The sequence below is a fragment of the Rana temporaria genome, chromosome 4 (genome assembly GCF_905171775.1).
Source record: "Rana temporaria chromosome 4, aRanTem1.1, whole genome shotgun sequence".
NCBI classification, from domain to species: Eukaryota; Metazoa; Chordata; class Amphibia; order Anura; family Ranidae; genus Rana; species Rana temporaria.
This window is the reverse complement of record NC_053492.1, coordinates 353,314,050-353,337,617: the sequence shown is the minus strand read 5'-3', so window position 1 is coordinate 353,337,617 and position 23,568 is coordinate 353,314,050. Positions and strand designations below refer to the sequence as shown.

General features: G+C 46.2%; 1 protein-coding gene and 1 non-coding gene across 3 annotated transcripts in view; one reads left to right on the top strand and one right to left on the bottom strand.

Annotated features, from left to right (window-relative positions):
• Positions 1-4,194: 4,194 nt before the first annotated feature.
• On the bottom strand, positions 4,195-4,266 carry TRNAR-UCU. Its single transcript has one exon. It is a non-coding gene; the product is annotated as a tRNA-Arg (tRNA).
• A 7,868-nt stretch (positions 4,267-12,134) lies between these two features.
• Positions 12,135-23,568, top strand: part of UTRN (utrophin) — a 910,930-nt gene continuing 899,496 nt past the window's right edge. For both annotated transcript variants that reach the window (XM_040350827.1, XM_040350824.1), the window contains exon 1: positions 12,135-12,460. The gene's annotated coding sequence lies outside the window, so the exon portion shown is untranslated. The remainder of the gene's footprint in view (positions 12,461-23,568) is intronic.

Genomic DNA, 23,568 nt, shown 5'->3' with positions numbered 1-23,568 from the left:
ATGGATGCCTTAAACACTAAAGCCCTGTACACACGATCGGTTTGTCCGATAAAAACAGACCGATGGACTGTTTTCATCAGTCAAACCAATTGTGTGTGGGTCCCATCGGTTTATTTTCCATCGGTGAAAAAAAATAGAACATGTTTAAAAATGTTCCTATAGATAAAAAAACGATAGAAAAAAACGATCGTCTGTGTGGAAGTCCATCGGTCAAAAATCCACGCATGCTCAGAATCAAGTCAACGCATGCTCGGAAGCATTGAACTTAATTTTTCTCAGCACGTCGTAGTGTTTTACGTCACCGCGTTTGGACACGGACGGATTTTTGACCGATGGTGTGTAGGCAAGACTGATGAAAGTCAGCTTCATCGGATATCCGACAAAAAAATCCATCGGATTAGATTCCATTTGATATTCGATCGTGTGTACAGGGCATACGTTTTTAGATGTTTAGGCATAATTCTTACTTACCTGATTTTCTTTCAAAGGACCTGCACACACAGATGTGTAAATACCAGTAAACTAGTGCCATGTTTAGAACCATGTTTAAAAAAAAAAAATATGTGTACTGGTCAGTTATGCATGACTACACATGTTAATCACACCTACCCCTTGAATAATAGATCATAAAATAATTTTTTCATGCATGTATGAGTATACACACATCTACACATGCCACTAAGTGAATAACCTGCCTGCTTAATGTAAATAAACTATCCCTCTGTCCACACCAACAACACTACACAGGACCGCCGTGTAAGCAGCCTTATATAGTGTGGGGCGTGGACATAGTCCCCCTGAGCCATGATTGGCCAAAGGCACCCTGCCTTTGGCCAATTATGGCTCTCTTAGTAGAGGGCGCTGGGATTGGCTAAAGCATGCAGGTCAGGCGCATGTTTTGGCCAATCATCATACAGCAATGCACTGCAATCTCGCAGTGCATTACGGGGCGTTAGAATTTGTCGCGAGCGCCCGATAATGTTCGCTCATCTACGAACACCCGATGTTTGAGTCGAACTTATGTTCAACCCGAACATCAAGCTCGTCCCTAGTAAGTATATGTACTATATTGGATAGAACCATACTGGTATAAATTACCTTATTAGAGAAATGGTTATTTTGATGCATGATGTAAGTCCGACGCGTTTCGTGTATCAAACACTCTTCAGTGGCTTCAGGGGCAAAATTATATACTAAGACCGATCAATGGAGTGCAATGTGCATTGTTAAAATGGAGGGTATATATATGGGGGAAAAGACAGAATCACTCATCCCCAATGGATACTCACATACCAATAGAGTGTAAACCACATGGGGTCAGTAGCTGCAGCCCGCGAAATAGGCCAAGATCAGGAGCTGAGGGAAGAGCCCAATGAGGAAAGGCCAGGCGCACAAAGAAATCCCCATGAAATGTGCTGGTGATAATCCACACTGGTGATGCGTATTGATATGGATTCTAAAATTGATTAGAATGTAAAATAAAATGTGTATATATAAGAGTTACTAGAACCCAAAATCACAAATATTAACATAAGTATCAGTGCTGTGGAATGTCTAAGGTCAAGAAAAAGAAATGAAAAAGCAAGAAAAAGTAAAGAAAAATAAACCATATACATGGTGAAAAATAAAAAAACCCTGACCTGACCTGACGTACCTCGCAGCTCCCGGGTAATTGACAGACCGGACAGCCAATCTGCCCCAGACCCCACTGGGATACACAAAAGCTGCACCACGAATGGCAAAAAAACTAAATAACAATGATGATTATTGAAAAACCATAACATAAATATACTGTAAGATAACATATCCCCCATAAGGGGGCTGGTAAATTCGGGGCAAGTGTATAGATCAACATCTATAATAATGGACTTCCCGATAGCCCCACAGCACAAAAGCCAATCAAATTATTTTTTACTACGGTGACTGATCCTTTGGCCCCACCTACCCACCTCATTAAAAAGTCCCAAAACCCCTCCTCATCATGTATTCAACGGGGATGGAGCCCTGTGTCTCGTTTAAAGTCCCAAACCCTCTTCTTTAACTTTTACAGAACCCAAACAAACAATTTACATATTTTGCCATACATTATTATTTCCTATGATTGTTAGCGTCTTCTAGTGACCATAATGCAATATTTTCCTGATTTAGATATTTCAAGAAATTAAGTGCCGCTAGATGAGGCTGACGTGCATAGGAAATATTATTATTAGACAAGTGATGGTGTTATATTTTCGTGTGAATGTTTGACACATTTGTACAATTTTTATTATTTATAAATAGACCCTCTAGTGCAGAGGTGACCAACCTTTTGAAAAGCGAGGGCCACTTAATCAACTTGGTAACCAGTCGTGGGCCACAATGAGCAGAGCGGGCAGATGACAGGTCACGGCTACTCTATAGGCCCTCCGATCCACCCTGATGGAAGGGGACGAATTCCCTTCTGTTTTTCAGATTGGTGGTAGGCGGTCGTAAACGGACACCTGTCGCTCTATAGAGATGAATTGAGGGTCCCATTTGGTCGGAGGTAATCGTTTGAAAAGGGCCTAAGACTGCTTTCACACTGATGTGCTGTGGTTTACCCACACCGCTGGCGCAGCGTAGTGCACCTGTGTCTATCCTGCGGGTTAACTGAAATCTGCCATAGACTCCGCCTGTGACCAAAGCCAGCGCTTTAGAGGAAGCACCGGCTTATGGGGCTCTGCTCCGCAACCACTTTCTTCCTCTACGACCAGCTTCATTCACAACACTGATGCTCTGGGATGGTGGGTCTGCAACCTGCAACCCGCCATTCCAGATCAGGAGGTCGCGGGCCACATCAGAGGGCTCCGCGGGCCACAAGTGGCCCCCGGGTCGCTGGTTGGCCACCCCTGCTCTAGTGTCACTGTGGATAAAACGTAAATAATTTGGGTAATAGACATCGAGATGTTATTTATAAAAAAAAAATATTATTTTTTTGCACATTTAATCTAAAATAAAAATTAAAAACATTTAAATATTAATGGTTAAAAAAAAGGTAGAACTAAAAATTATCATCAGGAAAAATACCAGGAGAAGGAAATAAAATCATTAATTAGAGCTGGCTAGTGTTAACCAGGGGCTAATAAGAACAAATTCCACTGGTTAGATTGTTTTAACTAACATCATACGGAGATCAAAGGTCACTCCTTTCATCTACAAGTGAATGAGACAAAGTAAATACAATGTAACAAAAATGTTGTTATATGATGTAAACAAATAAAGCTTCTGAACAGTGTTTCAAAGAGGTTTTGAGAAGGAAAGTAAGAATCTTTTAAACCCTGTTCACACCAGAACGAGGTCCAGGAAACCTGCATTTTTCGGACCATTCTCATCGGATGGATCGACCATGTGTACGCGACCTGAGAGTGAGAGCAATAATTCTAGCCCTAGACCTGCTCTGTAACTCAAAACATGCAACCTGTATAATTTTTTAAACGTCGCCTATGGAGATTTTTATGGGTATAAGTTTGTCGCCATTCCACAAGCGCAATTTTGCAGCGTGACATGTTGGGTATCAATTTACTTGGCGTAACATTATATTTTAAAATATAATATAAAAAAATTAGGCTAACTTTACTGTTGTCATATTTTTTTATTCAAAAAAGTGTTTCCCCCCCCCCAAAAAAGTGTGCTTTTAAGACCACTACGCAAATTACGGTGTCACAAAAAGTATTGCAAGGACCGTAATTTTTTTCTCTAGGGTGTTAGAAAAAAATATATATAATGTTTGGGGATTCTATGTAATTTTCTAGCAAAAGCAAATGTTTTTAACTTGTAAACACCAAATCTCAGAAAGGGACTCGGTCCTTAATTGGTTAAAGAATTATTATTATCCATGTAAAAATGTTACCGGTACTATTTAGGCGCACATACCCGAGGTCCATTATTATGTGTATCATGTTGGAATAATTGTGTATTATCAATTGTTTTGATGATTTCTGTCGAGACCTTTTTTATTATATTACATTATATATACCTTCTCTACCAATTTGTATGTATGTATGTATGTATGCCCTTTGTAAATAAACAATTATTATGCTCATTTAGTAGTGTGCTTCATGCAAAGTCCCACAAATCTCTTTCCTTTTTCATATATATTCAACACTTTATCTGTATAACACTTTCCCCCCCTGGGGACTCGATACACTTAGAAGGTGAGGCAGATCTCTTGGAGATGGCGTTAGCCGGGAATCAAACCCGGGTCATCTGCTTAGAAAGCAGCTATGCTCACCACTGCACCACCAACGCAAAAAGTAGCATGTCTTTTAATGTTGTGAATGGAAACCGGAGTACCCGGAGGAAACCCACGCAAGCACAGGGAGAACATGCAAACTCCATGCAGATAGTGTCCTGGTAAGGATTTGAACCAAGGACCCCAGTGCTGCAAGGCTAACCACTAAGCCTCTGTGCTGCCCATACATGGCCTCTGTTCTATAAGGCCCACCCCCGCTGAGTGGGGTACATCAGTGATGTCCAATAGAGATCAGAGATGATGGAAAGAAAGAGAGACAGAGAAGGAAAGAAAAAGAGAGGACCCCCCTCTGGACCCCCCTGCTCTTCTGCCCCCACCTCTGGACCCCCCTGTTCTTCTGAATGAATGAATGAATAACTTATATAGCGCGACACATGCGAACTAAATCGCCTCTGGGCGCTCGTTGTTCCTGTCTCCTTTGATATCAAAAGAGATGAGTTTTGATCTTTCTCCTGAATGCTAAATGGTTTTCCTCCAACCGAATGCTGGTTGGTAAAGCGTTCCATAGTCTGGGACCCTGGACCGCAAATCTTCTTTCTCCTTTGGACTTGTAATTGGCTTTCGGTATCTGAAGCAGATTTTGGTTGGTGGATCGCAGAACGCGATTGGGGTTGTGAGCTTTTATTTTTTCGCACAGATAATGGGGAGCGTTCCCATGGATACATCTATGCGTTAGGCAGAGTGCTTTAAAAGCAATTCTGTCTTTTACTGGCAACCAATGAAGGGATCTCAGCGAAGGTGAGATTGATTCCCAGGGTTTTTTCCCAGTCACTAGTCTGGCGGCCGTATTTTGAACGACTTGCAGACGAGCGATTTGGTACTTTGGGAGTCCGAGGTAAAGGGCGTTTGCATAATCCAATCTGGAGTTTACAATTGCTCCCACCACGGTCGCTATGTCTTCTTTGGGAATAAAAGGAGTAAGTTTGCGAAGTAGGCGCAGCAGATGGTGAGATCCGTTGACTACTGACCCTATTTGTGCGTCCATTGTCATGTGAGAGTCGAAGATGACCCCAAGACTTTTGACTTTGGCGCTAGGGGTGGTGATTTTGCCCAGAATGGGCGGCGGTATCCAAGTTGTTGCAGGTTGATTCAGACGCTTGGCGTGAAACAGGATAAGTTCTGTTTTCGAGCCGTTGAGTTTAAGATAACTCTTCGTCATCCAGTTCTCTATCAAAGAGAGGCATGTCTCTAGACTGAGATGATGATCCTTTTTGTTGCAAATGCGGAAATACAGTTGCGTGACGTCTGCATAGGAGTGATAAAGTAGTTTTTGGCTACTAATGATTTCAAAAAGAGGACGAAGATAGATGTTAAACAACACCGGCGATAGAGGCGATCCTTGAGGGACTCCGCACGATAATGTGCGTTTCTCAGAAGTGAAAGGTCCCAATTTCACTATTTGTGATCGGTTTTCCAAAAAAGAGGAGAACCAAGATAAATCACCTTCTGCGACTTTGGCTACGTCAGCTAGCCGAGTCAGTAATAGTTTGTGGTCTACAGTGTCGAAGGCTGCGCTTAGGTCCAACAGAATCAGAAGACAAGATTCTCCTTCGTCTGCGGCCTCGAGAGCGTCGTCCCATATTTTGAGCAATGCTGTTTCCGTCCCGTATCCTTGACGGAAACCCGATTGAAATGGATCCAGTAGATTGTGGGTATCTAGATGCTGTTGCAACTGTTGTACCACTGCTTTTTCCATTACCTTGGAAAGAACGTTTAGGCCTGTTATGGGGCCTGCCCCACCTCTGTACTCTGTACCCCCCTGCTCTTCTGCCCCCACCTCTGTACCCCCCTGCTCTTCTGCACCACCTCTGTACTCTGTACCCCCCGCTCTTCTGCCCCCACCTCTGTACCTCCCTGCTCTTCTGCCCTACATCTGTACTCTGTACCCCCTGCTCTTCTGCCCCACCTCTGTGCCCCCCGCTCTTCTGCCCCCACCTCTGAACCCCCCTGCTTTTCTGCCCCCACCTCTGTACCCCCTGCTTTTCTGCCCCCACCTCTGTACCCCCTGCTCTTCTGCCCCATCTCTGAACCCCCCCCCCCCCGGCTCCTCTGTCCTACAATAACACACTATACTAACACTACACTACAATAACACACTATAATAACACTGCACTACAATAACACACTATACTAACACTGCACTATTTATAATATAACTAAATAACTGCGCAGCTTAACACACAACTCCGGCAATGCCGAGATACTTGAACTCGGCCAATTAAATTGGGCGGAGATTGGCACCTGGGAGCCACCAGGCCAAAGCTGGCAGTGGCTCCGGGACACCATAGCGCTGTAGCGCTATGAAAAGTAAAGATCCGGTTTAAGAATCCTGGTGGTCCTCCTTGGTTGCCTTGCGCTTCTTCACTAGCTGGAATAATTCCCGTAGGTGAAGACGGGTCTGATTACTACAAGGTTCCACATTGGGATCAACAGCCAGTGTTGCCCTCTGTTGACTAATACTGGAATCCAATAGCATATTGATGTCATCAGTCACTGGTGACATAAGGGAACTCGGTAATGAGAGGAGACCACCATTCTGTGGGATGTCGTTGCTTTGATCCCTAGGAGGCGTGGCCCTGCAAATGGGAACGTCAGTCTCCTCCATAGAGCAGTCCACATTTTTCCTACGACGTGCGACTCTGGGATGGACAATAACTGTTCTCCATCGTTGACTTATGCCGGAAACCATCGCTGGGGTCCTGTATTGGGTTGGAAGGATCTCATCACTCCTAGGCTCAGTGTTGCTCCTGGTAGGTGCGATGCTGGGAATGGTAAAGGAAGTCTCCTCCATGGCGCTCGCTGCATTTTTGCTTGTTGGTGGAATGATGACATCACTCGGTGGGGTGATGTCACTCTTTCGTGGGAAGATATTCCCGTTCCCGATCACCATTTTTTATTTGAGCTTCTCTATACGCTGGCTTAGCTTAGCACGAAGGGAAGCCCAAGGAGGTGTGATGCTGGGAACGGCATTATCAGTCTCTCCCATAGAGCTGTCCACATTTTTCCTACAACTCGCGACTCAGGGATGGACAATAACTGTTCTCCATCATGGACTAAGAATGAAATCCATTGCTGGGGTCTTGTATTTGGTTGGAAGGCTCTCATCACTCAAAGGCTTAGTGTTATTGTTGGTAGGTGCAATGCTGGGAAGGGGAATGTCAGTCTCCTCCATGGCGCTCGTTGCATTTTTGCTTGTTGGTGGAATGATGACATCACTCGGTGGGGTGATGTCACTCTTTCGTGGGAAGATATTTCCGTTCCCGATCACCATTTTTGGTTTGAGCTTCTCTATACGCTGGCTTAGCTTAGCACAAAGGGAAGCTCGAGGAGGTGTGAAGCTGGGAGTGATGAGATCCTTCCAACCCAATACAGGACCCCAGCGATGGTTTCCGGCCTAAGTCCACGATGGAGAACAGTTATTGACCCATTGGTACCAATCACCAGCATTTATAAGCAGGGGTGGGACTGTGTTCTCTAATGCCACCCACCCTCTGGACAAGACTGACCATATCCGGCGACCACCCTATGGTAAAAATCGCCAGCATTTATAAGCAGGGGTGGGACTGTGTTCTCTAATGCCACCCACCCTCTGGACCAGACTGACCAGAGCCTGGCGACCACCCTATGGTACCAATCGCCAGCATTTTATATACAGGGGTAGGATTATGTTCTCGAAGGTTGGCCCCCATCTGTTCCAGATATCGATCAGTAGATAAACAAATCCACTCAGCTGCAGGAACTTCAAATAGTATCCTAATATTCTGACCAGGTAACTTTGGTGCAGGATGTGCTTCAGGATGAGAACACAGATCAGGACTGCCCAGCTAAGCCAGAATGGAGGGTGGGTCAGGAATGCAAACCAACTGATGGGTTCTAGGGTTAGGTCCTCGAAGGATGTCCCCCTGCTGTTCCAGACATCGATCAGTAGATAAATGAATCCGCACAGCTCCAGGAACTCCAAATGGTATCCTAATATTGTGGCCAGGTCATTTTGGTGCAGGATGCGCTTCAGAATGAAAACGCATTTCAGACCTAGCCAGTTAAACCAAGATCGAGTGCGGGTCAGGAATGAAACCAAGCTGATGAGTTCTAGGATTAGGTTCTCAAAGGATGTCCCCCTGCTGCTCCAGATATTGATCACTAGATAAATGAACCCACACAGCTGCAGGAACATCAAATAGCGTCCTAACACTCTAGCCAGGTGATTTTGGTGCAGGACGTACTACAGAATGAGAACAAAGATCAGGAGCGCCAAACTAAACAAGAATGGATTGCGGGTCAGAAATAAAAACCAGCTGATGAGTTCTTGGATTATGTCCTCAAAGGATGTCCCCCTGCTGCTCCAGATATCGGTCAGTAGATAAACAAATCCGCTCAGCTGCAGGAACATCAAATAGCATCCTAATATTCTGGCCAGGTAATTTTGGCGCAGGACGTACTTCAGAATGAGAACACACATCAGGACTGCCCAGCTAAACCAGAATTGAGGACGGGTCAGGAATGAAAACCAGCTGATGGGTTATGGACGGTCATTTTCAATTCCTCTTACGGTTTCCTCCACTGGCTGCTCTGCCCTCTTCATGTTCTCCTCCTCCTTGCGGGTCTCTGGGGCCCCTCTGATGACATCTCTGGGGACAGCCCATGGGTACAAGATTCTAAATATCAGGGGAATCTCCGCTGGCTGTGGTGGTGTTTCCACAATCTCTTCCTCCTCCTCCATGCAGATCTCTGGGCCCCTCCAATGAAATTTTTGGGCTCCTCAATGCGGGTCTCTGGAGACCCTCCGATTAAAGTCCTGGGCTCCTCCATGCGGGTCTCTGGGGCCCCTCTGATGACATCTCTGGGGACAGCACATGGGTACAAGACTCTAAATATCAGGCAAATCTCCGTTGGCTGTGGTATTGTTTTCACAATCTCCTCCTCCTCCATGTGGGTCTCTGGGGACCCTCCGATTACATTTTTGGGCTCCTCCATGCGGGTCTCTGGGGACCCTCCGATGAAATTTTTGGGCAGGAGAGGAGTATGTAGGGTATGACAGCAGGTGCTATGCATAAGAGAGAAGTGTGGAGGGTATGTCAGTGAGCAGTATGTACAGGAGAAGAGTGTGGAGAGTACGACAGTGGGCACTATGTACAGGAGAGGAGTGTGTAGGGTATGACAGAGGGCACTATGTATAGGAGAGTAGTGTGGAGGGTATGACAGAGGGCACTATGTATAGGAGAGAAGTGTGGAGGGTATGACAGTGAGCAGTATGTACAGGAGAGAAGTGTGGAGAGTATGACAGTGGGCACTATGTACAGGAGAGAAGTGTGGAGGGTATGCCAGTGAGCAGTATGTACAGGAGAGAAGTGTGGAGGGTATGCCAGTGAGCAGTATGTACAGGAGAGAAGTGTGGAGGGTATGACAGTGAGCAGTATGTACAGGAGAGAAGTGTGGAGGGTATGACAGTGAGCAGTATGTACAGGAGAGAAGTGTGGAGGGTATGACAGTGAGCAGTATATACAGGAGAGAAGTGTGGAGGGTATGACAGTGAGCAGTATGTACAGGAGAGAAGTCTGGAGGGTATGACAGTGAGCAGTATGTACAGAAGAGAAGTGTGGAGGGTATGGCAGTGAGCAGTATGTACAGGAGAGAAGTGTGGAGGGTATGACAGTGAGCAGTATGTACAGGAGAGAAGTGTGGAGGGTATGACAGTGAGCAGTATGTACAGAAGAGAAGTGTGGAGGGTATGACAGTGAGCAGTATGTACAGGAGAGAAGTGTGGAGGGTATGACAGTGAGCAGTATGTACAGAAGAGAAGTGTGGAGGGTATGGAGTGAGCAGTATGTACAGTAGAGAACTGTGGAGGGTATGACAGTGATCACTATGTACAGGTGAGTAGGATGAAGGAATCTGGGAAGGAAAATGTATGGGTTTGTGGAAGGATGCTTAGGGACTGCGTAGTGGTTAAGCAGGCCATATATGGATTGAAATTATGCCAATTAAGCAGAGACCAGCCATAGTCAATCTATGTATGGGCTAGCTGGTTTTACACAAGTCAATCTATTATCTGACTTAAGTACAACCAGCCTGTCAGGTTTTTCCCAAAACAATCAGTGCTGCCAGCTATAGTTAGCAACACTGATCATTGTATTGTTTTTTGTTTTATGAATGAAACAGTTTCTTTCCAAAAAAACATATTTGAAAAGTTGCTGCGCAAATACCGTGTAACATAAAAAGTTGAAAAGACCACCATTTTATTCCCTAGGGTGTCTGCTAAAACAATATATATATAATGTTTGAGGGTTCTGAGTAATTTTCTAGCAAAAAAAAAAATTATGATTTTTATATGTAGGAGAGAAGTGTCAGAATTGGCCTGGGTGGTAAGGGGTTAATTACCATAAGTAAAATACAAATAATTATTATATGCCCTGTGATCTCATCCTATCAGTCTGCTGCAGTGTGTCAGCTTGTATTTAAACTGGCCGCTCTGTATGTAGCTTCTGACAGGCTGCACAAGCAGCCCCGTATCTCCCGAACCATAAATGATAGCAGCCTCCACTTTTGACCACTGGTAAAGTAGGTCTTTGACTACATACTCCCCAAATGTGTAGTCTCTGTGACCCCTGATAGCCGAGCTACAATCCTCAAAGTCGTTTTTTTTTTGTGATTTTTTTTTGGGGGGGGGGGGGGGGGAATGGGCCTATCTTGAGGAAGGGGTCTGGAGCTGCAGCTCCAACAGACCCTATGTTAATCCGGTGTAGTGTCACAGTTTGCTGCCTATCCTAGAATGCTGCGGAAGTCACGTGGCGGCCAACTGCACATGCGCGATGCGTTCCAAACGCAAGTGCGATGCGTTCCAATGGATTTTCGACAGTACACACCAGCGAACCCGGCATTCAGGGCGACGTGGATTTAGAGGAAAGTGGCCAGTCGGCCTCACGTTCTCGCTTCGCTCGGACGGCTCGCTCCGCTCACTCGGCCTCCTGGCTCTTTTTTTAACATCCTCCAATCCACGGGGATGTTAAGGAAAGAGCCTGGATGCCGACCGAGGTTTCACTGGTGTGCACTGTCGTGAATGCATTGGAACGCATCGCATTTGCGTTTGGAACGCATCGCGCATGCACAGTTGGCCGCCACGTGACTTCCGGAGCATTCTAGGATAGGCAGCAAACTGTGACAATACACCGGCCCTGAGTACAGCTGTCGTTTGAAAACGCAATACAAATACACTACAACACATGACATTACTTCCGAATTATTATTCTGTCATACAAGAATTTAAAGCGGAGGTTCACCCTTTAAAACATTTTTTGACACTACACAAAGTCGCGCCATCCTACCGACACAAGGCCGGTGTTTTTTTTTTTTGTCAGCACATACCTGTTAATCCCGTTTTTCCGGCAACCTGTGACGCGCAGTATGCGCCGTTCGGAGGCCTGTCAATCACAGGCAGTGCTTGGGAACGCCCACTCCCGCGGGATCGCCGTGAGGTGAAAATCGGGATTAACAGGTATGTGCTGACAAAAAAAAAAAACACCGGCCTTGTGTCGGTAGGATGGCGCGACTTTGTGTAATGTCAAAAAATGTTTTAAAGGGTGAACCTCCGCTTTATGTGACTTTTGTAAACTCTTCAGATTCGATCTGGGAGTAGAATGTAAAAAAAAAAAAAACGGGCGATTATTCGTCCGATAATCTCATCGTGTGTATCAGGCATTGCTGTAATAAGCACAATGAAATTTTGCCGTACTGACATGATCCGGCAGGTGGCGCTCATTGCTGTACAGTACAGTACATCGTGTGCTATATCAGTCAGAGGAGAGCAGAGCGCGGAGTGGGCGGGGCCGTGTTGTGATTCTGCCACGTTCTCTCAGTTTCACGGCAGCCGCCCGCACTGAAATCCTGAGCGAAGTCGGAGTGTGAACCTGGGAGACAAAGTTAGTGGTGAGAGAGGCGGCCACCATTGCGGGATCCCTGGCTCATGTAACTTGTATCCCAGGAAGAAGGAGGCGGAGGAGTGTGCAGAGTGTCCCCGGTGGAAGTGTCAGTGTGATGTTGGGTGGGAGAAGTGGAGTGTCCGGAGGGTGCAGCACTTGGACGGGACTTCCAGCAGCCGGGATGTTGTCTGACTTGTAGGCGATCAGTGGAAGTCGGTGACTTTTTCTGGTGACAATTCATAGAGTGGATGAGACAAGGAAGAAGTCCTCCCAGGTAGGATTACACCTCTAAATTATTCATCCAGTGTGATCAGAGCGTCACCTCTGTGCGTCTGGGGAGATTGAGCGCTTCGCTGCAGCGTGCAGAAATACGCCAACGTCTTAATTCGTATTGGCCCCCCGACGCACGCAGGAGACGCACGCACTTCATCAGTGCGATTCTTGGGCAGCCCATGGACCTCATACACACGGGACGTTTTGCTCTTTCCCCCTGGCAGTAAAAACACGTGGCGCTGGTTAACGAGTGTAACGCGTTTAGACGCGTCAACTGCTTGAGCGTTAATTCATTTCATTGGCCAGAATAATAATTCTGGCCAATGAAACAAATTAACACTCACGTGCTAAAAGTGGCTGGCATTAGACCACGTTCTCAGTGGGGCTGCCCGTGCGTTAGCGGTAAAGCGCTGCATGTTTTCGCAGTGTTTTAAGCAGCGCTTTTTGGGTGCTAGCGGGCACGTTTAACCCCAAAGAAGGGGTTAAACATGTCCATGTCGCCGCGCTTATAAAGAGCTGCCCAGTCATTGCAACCGGCAAGGGCGTTTTGGGAGGGCTAAATCCAGCGCTCCCAAACCACCCCAAAAATGCTGCTTGCAGGACTTTTTTCCCCCGTCCCGCAAGTGCGCCGCCCCAGTGTGAAAGCACTTGAGCGGCATGGGAGGCAGTTTACAGGCGCTATTTCTAGTGCTAAAACGCCTGAAAACTGCCGGTGTGAAAAGGGACTTAAAGCGGAATTAAACTGCTGGGAAAAAACAAACAAAAAACTTGCAAGATAAAGGCATATAGCTGGATTCAGGATGGCGGGCGCATAGTTGCGGCGGCGTAGCATATGGCATTTACACTACCCTGCCGTAAGTTTGCAAGGCAAGTACTGTATTCACAAAGTGCTTGCCTGCTAAGTTACGGCAGCGTAGCGTAAATCGGGCGGGCGTAATGGCGCCTAATTCAAATTTAGCTGAGGGGGCGTGTTTTATGGTAATGGGGGGTGACCTTACGTGATTGACGTATTTTACGAACGGCGCATGCGCCGTCCGCCTACATATCCCAGTGTGCATTGCGGCAAAGTACGCCGCACGGGCCTATTGGTTTCGCCCTGGACGTAAATGAAGTAAATCCCTATTCACGGACGACGTAAAATTTTCGAATTTCGACGCGGGAACGACGGCCATACTTAACATTACTATTCCAGCTATTTGATGGAATAACTTTAGGCCTGATAATGCGTTACGTAAACGGCGGATGTGTACTGCGTCGGCCGGGCGTACGTTCGTGAATAGGCGTATCTTGTGATTTACATATTCTACGCCGACCGCAATGGAAGCGCCACCTAGCAGCCAGCCTAAAAATTACACTTTAGGATACGACGGTGTAAGACACTTACGCTGCTCGTATCTGAGCCTAATTTAAGCGTATCTGGTTTCCAGAATACGCTTAAATCAGCGCCGGCGCACATTCAGACTTAGGCTGGCGTATCTACTGATACGCCAGCCTAAGTCTTTCTAAATCTACCTAATAATGTGCTAGTAAGTATCACATACTAGCACATTATGAAATACTTACCTTTGAACAAAGCCTCCACATCGGCGCCTGGTCAGCGCTGAAGGAGCTGACATGTTCCCCCGATGTTTCTTCTGGGTTCACGGGTTCTGGCAATGAGTGGCCGAAACCGCGACAACGTCACTCCTGCGCATGAAGCTCTGAATTTCCGGAACGATATGCCCGACCTTCAGAGCGTATGCTCTGCTGCATGCAAGGTGAATATTTCCTAAATGGTGCACATTTAGGAGATATTCATTTTACCTACAGGTAAGTTTTACTATAGGCTTTCCTGTAGGTAAAAATGACCAAACTGGGTAAACAACCCCCGGGTTTTCACTATAATACATAGAATGCATTAAGGTGAAAAACCCCGGTGGTTGTTTACCCAGCTGCAGCTATGCTGCAGAGCCCCCCTTTTTCTTACCTGAACCCAATCATTCCAGCGACAAGCCCAGCAGCTCCAGCCGCTGTCTCTGTCCTCATTGGATAGATTGATTGGCTCCCGCTGCTGTTAATCAAATCCAGTGACACGGGGGCGGGGCCGAGTCCTGCTGTCTGTGTCAATGGATGCAGCAGCAGGACTCGGGAGTGCCCGCATGGAAAGCGTCTCTCCGTGGGGGCTCCCAATGAGGAGGAGCCAGGAGTGCTGCTGGGATACCCTAGAAAAGGAGGATCAGGGCCACTCTGTGCAAAACCCTTGCACCGATCAGGTAAGTATGACATGTTTGTTGTTTAATAATATAAAAAAAATAATAATGAGCCTGTACAATCACTTTAACTCACGTTTACAGGCTCCAAGCGTTTTTTTTCTGCCTAACCCACCAGACACCCCTAAGAGCAGCATCAGCAACGTCCAGGTCTAAAGCAGAACTAAACCTACCTGTTCTCCAACTGTTCCTGTCCTTCGCCGGCATCTTTTGCTGTGTGTTGGTCTTCATTGGCCAGTGCGGGATGACGTCACTCCCTACCTGTCCTCCAACTGTTCCTGTCCTTCGCCGGCATCTTTTGCTGTGTGTTGGTCTTCATTGGCCAGTGCGGGATGACGTCACTCTTAGCACACAAAGTCCAGGCTGGCAGTGTAGGCTTAGCTGCGCATGCGTGGCTCCGTTTACATGCTGGAAAAGACAGCAAACGGGCAGGTAGGTGTATTTTATTGCAGAAGAGAAGTTGCATGTCACTTCTGCAATAAAGAGCCTGCCTGCTCACTGTGGGTACCATGCAATCCAGTGCTAATGCATCTGTGGGCTGCATTTGGGGGTATCCTTAGGATTACATTGACACCCACAGCAGATCGTATACCCAATGCATTTGGAACAAGGAACACAGGATACCTGCACTGCATTCTGCTGTTAACTGGCACTCAAGATGCATTAAAATACACATGCACGCTGGTGTGAACCCTGGTATAAAAGGGAACTTGACCCCCTCCCCCCCTCCATCCCAATCTGGTCATCTGGGGTGAGCTGAAGTAGCATATTCGCCCAGCAAATACAAAGTTGCCCCGCTGTCACCTGGTGTAAGCCACTGCATTGCCCAGTCTGGCACTGCCATCTTCTATGTGACGTCATCAGGAGGCTGTCTGTCTCTTCCAGCTACTAGCAGGCGGCCACCTGATGGCGCTGTGCTAAGGATATACACAGCCCTGAAGCCTCCTGGAATGTGGTGGGATGCCATTCTCACCTAGGCCAAAATATGGAAGCCTCCCCAATTGTTTTTTCTTTTTTCAGAGTGCGAATGAGGAGCCTGATGAATGTAAGATTAAAAAAAGGCAAGCTTTAACCTTGTAACGCGTATATGCAGGGGTGAAGAGCACCGGTGGGCTTTAACACCCATCTATGGACAGCCCATCTATGTGTGCTCACTGCATACTCCCAGCACAGCGACCGAGCTGCCAAGGACAGATCTTAGTCTATAGCAATGATCATATGACCTCTATGACAGCCAATCACAGGGGTCATGTGATCAAGCAGTCCTTCCCACCCCTGGGACCTGAAGACCCAGCTAAAAGGATGCTTGATCTGGGTGAGAAGATGTTACTTTAAACCAAAGCCCAAAACTTTTTTTTATTAGGGAAGGTTATCATATACTTTAGGGTCTTATGCCATCTGTATCCCTTCACATAGAAGATTTCCCTTCACTTCCTGTCACATAGCCACAACAGGAAGTGAGGGGAAATCCCTCAGGCCCCGTACACACGACCAGTTTCCTCGGCAGAATTCAGCTTCCGACCGAGTTTCTGGCTGAATTCTGCCGAGAAACCCGGCCGTGTGTACACTTTCGGCCGAGGAAGCCGACGAGGACCTCGGCGAGGAAATAGAGAACATGTTCTCTATTTCCTCGTTGTTCTATGGGAGCTCCTCGGCGGCTTCAGGGCTGAACCGGCCGAGGAACTCTATGTGTTTGGCACGTCGAGTTCCTCGGCCGTGTGTACGAGGCCTCACTGTCACCAGAACTAGTGCCCCCATAGGAAGATTTACCCATAGGAAGATCATAGGGCGGTGATCACCCAAAATGTGGAGTTTTCTTTCACTCTCATTTATAAGAATTCATCTAAAAAAATGAAGGGTGTGAATCTCTCAAATGGGAATAAAGACAGCAATAAAAACCTGACAGGTGTTCTAATCCCTCTGTCAGGTGTGTTCTGCAGTGCGCACTTTAGCATGTAACTGTAGGCAAAACGTTTTTGAATATGGTGAGGAGGGAAATGACCCAATTTATCAATGTGAGCACCTTTTTCAGTGACTGAAGAAAACAAGCCATAACCAGGTGTCCTGTTCACTATTAAAGGGGTGGTAAAGGTACAATTTTTTTTCGGTGCTCTCACATTTTGAATGACAATAACTCAGTCAGGCAACACTGTAACCAAATTAATTTTGTCCTTTTTTTTCCACAAATAGAGCTTTCTTTTGGTGGTATTTGATCACCTCTGCGGTTTTTATTTTTTTCGCTATAAATGAAAAAAGAATGAACATTTTGTAAAAAAAATAATTTTTCTTCATTTCTATCATAAAATTTGGCAAACAAGTAATTTTTCCTCATAAATTTGGCCTAAAATGTGTACTGCTACATATTTTTGGTAAAAAAAAAAAAAATGGGATATTGGCACTGTAGTGGCACTGGGCACGGTAGTGGCACTGATGGAGCACTGGCGGCACTGATGAGTACTGTAGTGGCACTGATGCGGCACTGACAGACACTAGCAGCACCAATGGGCACTGAAGTGGCAGAGGTGGCACTGGTGGGGACTGTAGTGGCACTGCTGGCACAGATGGGGACTGTAGGGGCACTGGTGGGGACTGTAGTGGCACTGGTGGGGACTGTAGTGGCACTGGTGGCACAGATTGGGACTGTAGGGGCACTGATGGGTAGTGTAGTGGCACTGTGTTGCACTGCTAGGCTCTTCTGGGCACAATGTAGATTTTCACTCACTTTAAAAATCGCTTCTCTCCTCACACGCTGTATCGGTGTGAGGAGAGAAGAGAAGACCTCAGGATGACCTTTTTTTTGTTTACATTTCTCTGCTCTCTCATTGGAGGGAGCGATCAGGTGGTGAAGAGCCGCTATCATTGGCTCTTCACTGTAATCCGTGTTGCGTCGGGTCCCCTGGACCCGGCGAGCACGGACACTTCCGCGAGCGCGTCTCAGGGGGTGCGCAAACGAGGAAGTGCACGAGGACGTCCCAGGGACGTCGTGTCAAAACAACTCGACCGCGCTGTAGCAGTATTTTTGCTATAGCGCGGTCGGCAAGTGGTTAAACCTCACCGCTAGCGCCCGAATATCGCGGTAAATACGACGGTATAGCGGCGCTAAAAATAGCACGGCTATACCGTCACCGCGGCTCCACCGCCCAATGTGAAAGCAGCCTAAATGTCCTTATTTCTTCTGAGAAATCCTCACTTCCTGTTCTTCTGTCTGTAACTCAACACAGTAATGTGAGGCTTTCTCCCTGGTGTGGAGTGTTGTGCTCACCCCCTCCCTTGGACTACAGGAGAGTCAGAACACCCACTAACACACATCTCCTTTCTCTATCTGCAACGTAGAGAGAGTCCTGACTCTCCTGTAGTCCAAGGGAGGGGGCGAGCACGACACTCCACACCAAGGAGAAAGCCTTGCATTACTGTGTGGAGTTACAGACAGAAGAACAGGAAGTGAGGATTTCTCAGAAGAAATAAGGACATTTAAAAGCAAAATGGAAGTATGAGGTAAGTGAAGGAGGACTGCACTAAGGTAAAGGAAGCTATTTAGGGGAAAAAATTGTAACTTTAGAACCCCTTTAAGTCCAAAACTTAACATCTTAACACTTAACATCATTGCTGTCCTTCTTCTCCCACATAATTAGACATGTATTTATTATTTTCCCTAAGGCCTCACTCACTGTTGTGGGTGGGGTCACCTGTGATTATCCACGGGAGACTCAGCAGGGCATCCTGCGAATAGCTGCATATGGGAAGACCCATTCAAAGCAATGTAATTGTAATGCTGAGGCTCGGTTCACACTGCCGCATTGCGACTTTCATGCGATTATGTGCTGCAACTTTGAAGTGACTTTGCAAATTCTCCTGGGCCAAGTCGCACTGTAAATCACACAAAAGTAGTGCAGGAATCTTGTCCAAAATTACACTGTTCTGAGCAGGCCCGGATTTCCCACAAGGCCACTGAGGCCAGGCCTTGGGGCGGCAGGGCGCCAAGGGGTGGCAGTGGCATGGAGTCCCCCGACGCCTGGAACATACAGTTAAGGGCGGTAAGTTATGGGGGAATCCGCTCGCTTGTTAACAAGTGATTGCGGCGATGTCCCTGAAATCACTTGTAAAATGTGTGCTTCCGTCCAGCCTCCCCTCTCCCCCCACCCCATATACCTCTCTCTGCTGGCTCTATCTTCAGAACTCCGTCCTCTCCTGTCCCTGCTGCCGATGTACACAGTGATAGGGGAGAGCTGTGCTCTTCCCATCTCAGCTGTGACAGGAGTTCTAGCACAGTGCTAGGACTCCTGTTTTGGAGGTGACAGGGTCAATAAAGAGAACATGTCTCCTCCAATTGCTATCACACAGGGAATTGTTTTCTCCTGTGTGATAGCAAAAAAGTTAAGTGAAAAAAATTGATAATAAATAAATAAAAAGAAACATTAATTAAATAATAAAATAAAAATGTAAAGAATAAGAAAAATTATAAGGAAAATAATAAGAAAATTATACAAAAAAAAAAAAAAGCTACAAAAAAAAAGCGAAAAAAAAACATAAAATTGAACTAACCGTGCTGCCCATTCTCCGTTGATTGGGGGGGGAGGGTTCGGTTGGCGGGGAGGGGGTGCATTGCGGAACCAGGCCTTGGGGTGGCAGGGAGAGCAAATCCGGCCCTGGTTCTGAGTCGCATTGATTAGAATAGGCACCATTGAAAACAATTGGCTTGATTTACTAAAACTGGAGAGTGCAAAATCTGCTGCAGCTGTGCATGGTAGCCAATCAGCTTCTAACTTCAGCTTGTTCAATTAGGCTTTGATCAAGAAACCTGGAAGCTGATTGGTTTCAATGCAGAGATAGGCCAGAGTTTGCACTCTCCAGTTTTAGTAAATCATCCCCAATGGGATTTCCCTTGTCAAGTGGTTCTGTGCCTGACCCTGGGTTTACACTAGTGCGATGCGGGAACCAGCGTTATTCCAGCACCGGTTCTCACGTCGCTCCTCTCCTGGAGGCAGTTCACACTGCCTTGTGCGAACCTCTGCAGGTGTCATTAACAAAGTTAATGACACCCCCAATTTAGTTTACAGATCGCAATGCGAACGGTGAACTCGCACAGGAATCGGATCGCATAGGTAAAAACGCCTATGCGATCCCATTCTAGTGCAGGGAAAAACAAGTCCCTGCACTATTTTCTGTGCGAATCCAATGCGAGTTCAGCCATACAACTGTATGAACTCACATTGCTCCGAGATCGCATTTGATCAGCATTACAGTGCGGGTGCGAATCACATGTGATCTCTGAGATCGCGCTAGTGTGAACCCAGGCTTAAAGTGGAAGTAAACTCTCAAATTCGATTTTTACCTACAGGTAGTAATAAAGCTTACCTGTAAGTAAAAGGAATATCTCCTAAATGTGCAGCATTCAGGGGGTATTTCAGTGAGCAGCAGCCGGTGATGTCCCCGGCACATGCACTCTGAAGGTACAGCACACCCATGCCATTCCTTCAGAGCTCTGTGCCACGGCCATGTCTCCAACTCACTTGCGTGGGAGTGACATCATCGCAGCTTGGCCGTTTAAGCAGCTGCTGCCCACGAATCCGGAAGGAAGATGGAAGGCTCTGCAGCGGTGACAGCAAACCGCTGGAGGGCTTTGTTTCAAGGTAAGTCTTTCGTTATGTGCTAGTAGGCGGTGCATACTAGCACATTATGGGGTTGATTTACTAAAACTGGAAAGTGCAAAATCTGGTGCACTTCTGCATGGCAGCCAATCAGCTTCGAACTTCAGCTTGTTTAATTAAAGTGGAGGTTCACCCGGAAATTACAATTTTTAACATTAGATTCATGCTCATTTTGTCAAGGGGACAGGCTTCCGTCGGTCGCATCTATCGCGTCACGATTTTCCGAAAGTAGCCGAACGTCGGTGCGCAGGCGCCGTATAGAGCCGCACCGACGTTCAGCTTCTTTCGGCTACTCGTGACGCGATAGATGCGACCGTCAGAAGCCTGTCGGAAGACTGTCAATCAAGAAGGAACGCCCAGTCCCGAAGACCATACCCGGAAGCGGCGGAGAAGATCGCTCTCTAAAACGGTAAGTACTGCTTCGTTTTTAAAAAAACTACCCGATTCCCCTTGACAAAATGAGCACGAATCTAATCTTAACATTTTTTTTTAGGGTGAACTCCCGCTTTAATCTTTGGCAAAAAAAAAAAAACTAGAAGCTGATTGGTCTCTATGTAGAGCTGCAACAGATTTTGCACTCTCCAGTTTTAGTAAATTATCCCCCTATGCCTTTATCTTGCAGGGGGAAATCTTTTAGTTAAAAAAAAAAAGTTACCACTTTAAACATGAATTGCAATTTTGTCCAGTTAATCAGGGACTGGCTGAATTTTGATCTTTGTATGGGCACTATGGTCTGTATAGCCACCCTGTTGTATTCTTCCCACTCGATCAGCACTGAAGGCTATAGCCTGCAATTCTGATCAGTGCATTCTAATGGTGGGAAAGCCTCCCCGCTGTCAGAATACAATAACCCATCGTGGAGGATTCCCCCACACACTGGAATCGTCAGTTTTTTCGTTTAACTCGCTGGTTAAAGAAAAAAAAAACAGACTCCTCTATGGGATGCCTTGTGTACCTACAGATGATCATAGGGTTGGGGGTGAAGTTCCTAATGGCTGATTCACACCAGCAGCCCTGCTGATTGCTCTGTTTCCTTCATGCCATCTTTGTTTGTTGTTAGAACTTCATAGAAGTGTAATAAATGTATCCTATAAATGTCAAGTATAGCTAAAGGCAATTTTTTTTTTTTTTATAGAGTGGAGATGGATTAGAACGCCTGTCATTTTTTATTGCTGTCTGTGGTCCTGTCTGTCATTATCACTAAAAGTGTAAATAAAAGAAATTCCCAAATATTGGCTAATCGAAAAAAGAAAAGTCATAGAGGAGAAATCTTCCAATGGGGACATTCGTTTTGGTGACCTGGGGATTTCCAAGAGATTTCCCAATGCCGCGTACACACGGTCGTTTTTTGTGATGAAAAAAAACGTCATTTTTTAGCATGATAAAAAACAAAGTTTTTCCAACTTCATTTTAAAAAACGACGTTGCCTACACACCATCGTTTTTTCAAAATGCTCTAGCAAAGCGCAGTTACGTTCAGCACGTACGGCGGCACTCTGTTCTATTCAAGCTTGCATCATAACTTGCTTCTGAGCATGCGCGGGTTTAAAAACGTTGTTTTAAACGTCGTTTTAGCCTTCAGACGGTCATTTTTTATGACACAAAAAACGACATTTGAAAAACGACATAAAAAATTGAAGCATTCTCGAATTTTTTTTTTGTCGTTTTTCAGAAGACATAAAACAAAATTTTCCACACACACGGTCATTTTAAATGACATTTTTAATCACAAAAAACTACCGTGTGTACGCGGCATTAGGGGTTGTAAACCCTCATGGTTTTTCATTGCATTGAGGTGAAAAAACACCTGGCAGTGACCGCCCCCCAGCCCCCTGTTTTACTTACCTGAGCCCCGTATTTCCCTCAGGTGTGTCCCTCTCTCCATGGGGTCCCGACTCTTGATTGAATAGATCGATAGCAGCGCTGCCATTGGTTCCCACTGTTGTCAATCAAATCCAATGACGTGGGTGCTGGGGGGGCGGGCCGAGTTCGCCATTTGTATCTATGGACGAAAATGCTGGACTCGGGAGCGCGCCCAGAAGGTAACCCCCCCCCCCGGGAGAGTGCTTCTCCTAGGGGGTTAACTGATGCGGGGAGGAGCCGCCGAGGGACCCGAGAAGAGGATGTTCGGGGCCACTCTGTGCAAAACAAGCTGCTCAGTGGAAGTAAGTTTGTTTGTTATAAAAAAAACAAAAAAAACAAGCCTTTATGATCACTTTAATTTGCAGGGATTTCCACTCACTTCCTGTTGTGGCTTTAGGACAGGAAGTGAAGGTAAATCTCCTCAATGGGGCAAAAATAAACCTAACAAGGGTTATAACCCTGCGTTATCCCCAAAAAAATAAATAAAATGTTTTAAGTTTTATTCGCCGCAGCAGTGTTGGGATGTTGTGGTTCGCGTTGCAACCCACTGCACTGAAAAAAGGGCTGCACTTGGTACTTTTTTATTTAGCGCACAACACTGCAAACCTGCCCAGCACATCCCAATACAAGTGGTGTGAGTGGGCATCATGTGTTCGCAGTGATACCAAATACCAGCTGATGGTGATTTCTGTAGACGCCACATTTGGACCTTAGGTGACTCCACTGCAGGTTCTGGCTTTGACAGAGCTGGAAATTGTTTGTGCTCCGCATTTCAGAACAAGATTAGAATTGCTCTGTTTATTTTTCCTGTCTAATCATGGCCGTAGTTACTGCTGCCAACAACTTCGAGGAGTTCCAAATTCCTAAAGTCTGATGTGATGACACATGAGACATATGGGGACACCCTTGCCATTTCTCAGACCACAGAATATATTTCCGTAGATGAAGTACACTCACTGGTACGGTGACAGCCTGAAAAGATCTTCCTCCCTCCCTAGTGCTTTCCTAAGCAATAGTCTATTGAGGTGGGATCCTCAAGAAATGAGCAGTCCCAGTCATTGATACAGTTGTGAATGTAGACTGTAATATTAGAAATTAAGGGTCAATAGCTGATATTTAAAGCTGAAGGGATTTCATTCTTTTTTATTTCATTATTATTATTAAAATCAGCACCAGGGATGGTACTTACATGAATGACGAGTGTTCCATGTGCTGGCGGTTGCTCTGTTCTTGATATCTTCCACCCTTAGCCCCGGATTCCTTAGAAGCAGTTATCGTCTGGTGCTGCCAGGGTTAGTACAAGCATCTTCATCTGTGACAGGCTTTCATCAAAAGTGCCAACTGTGCCCA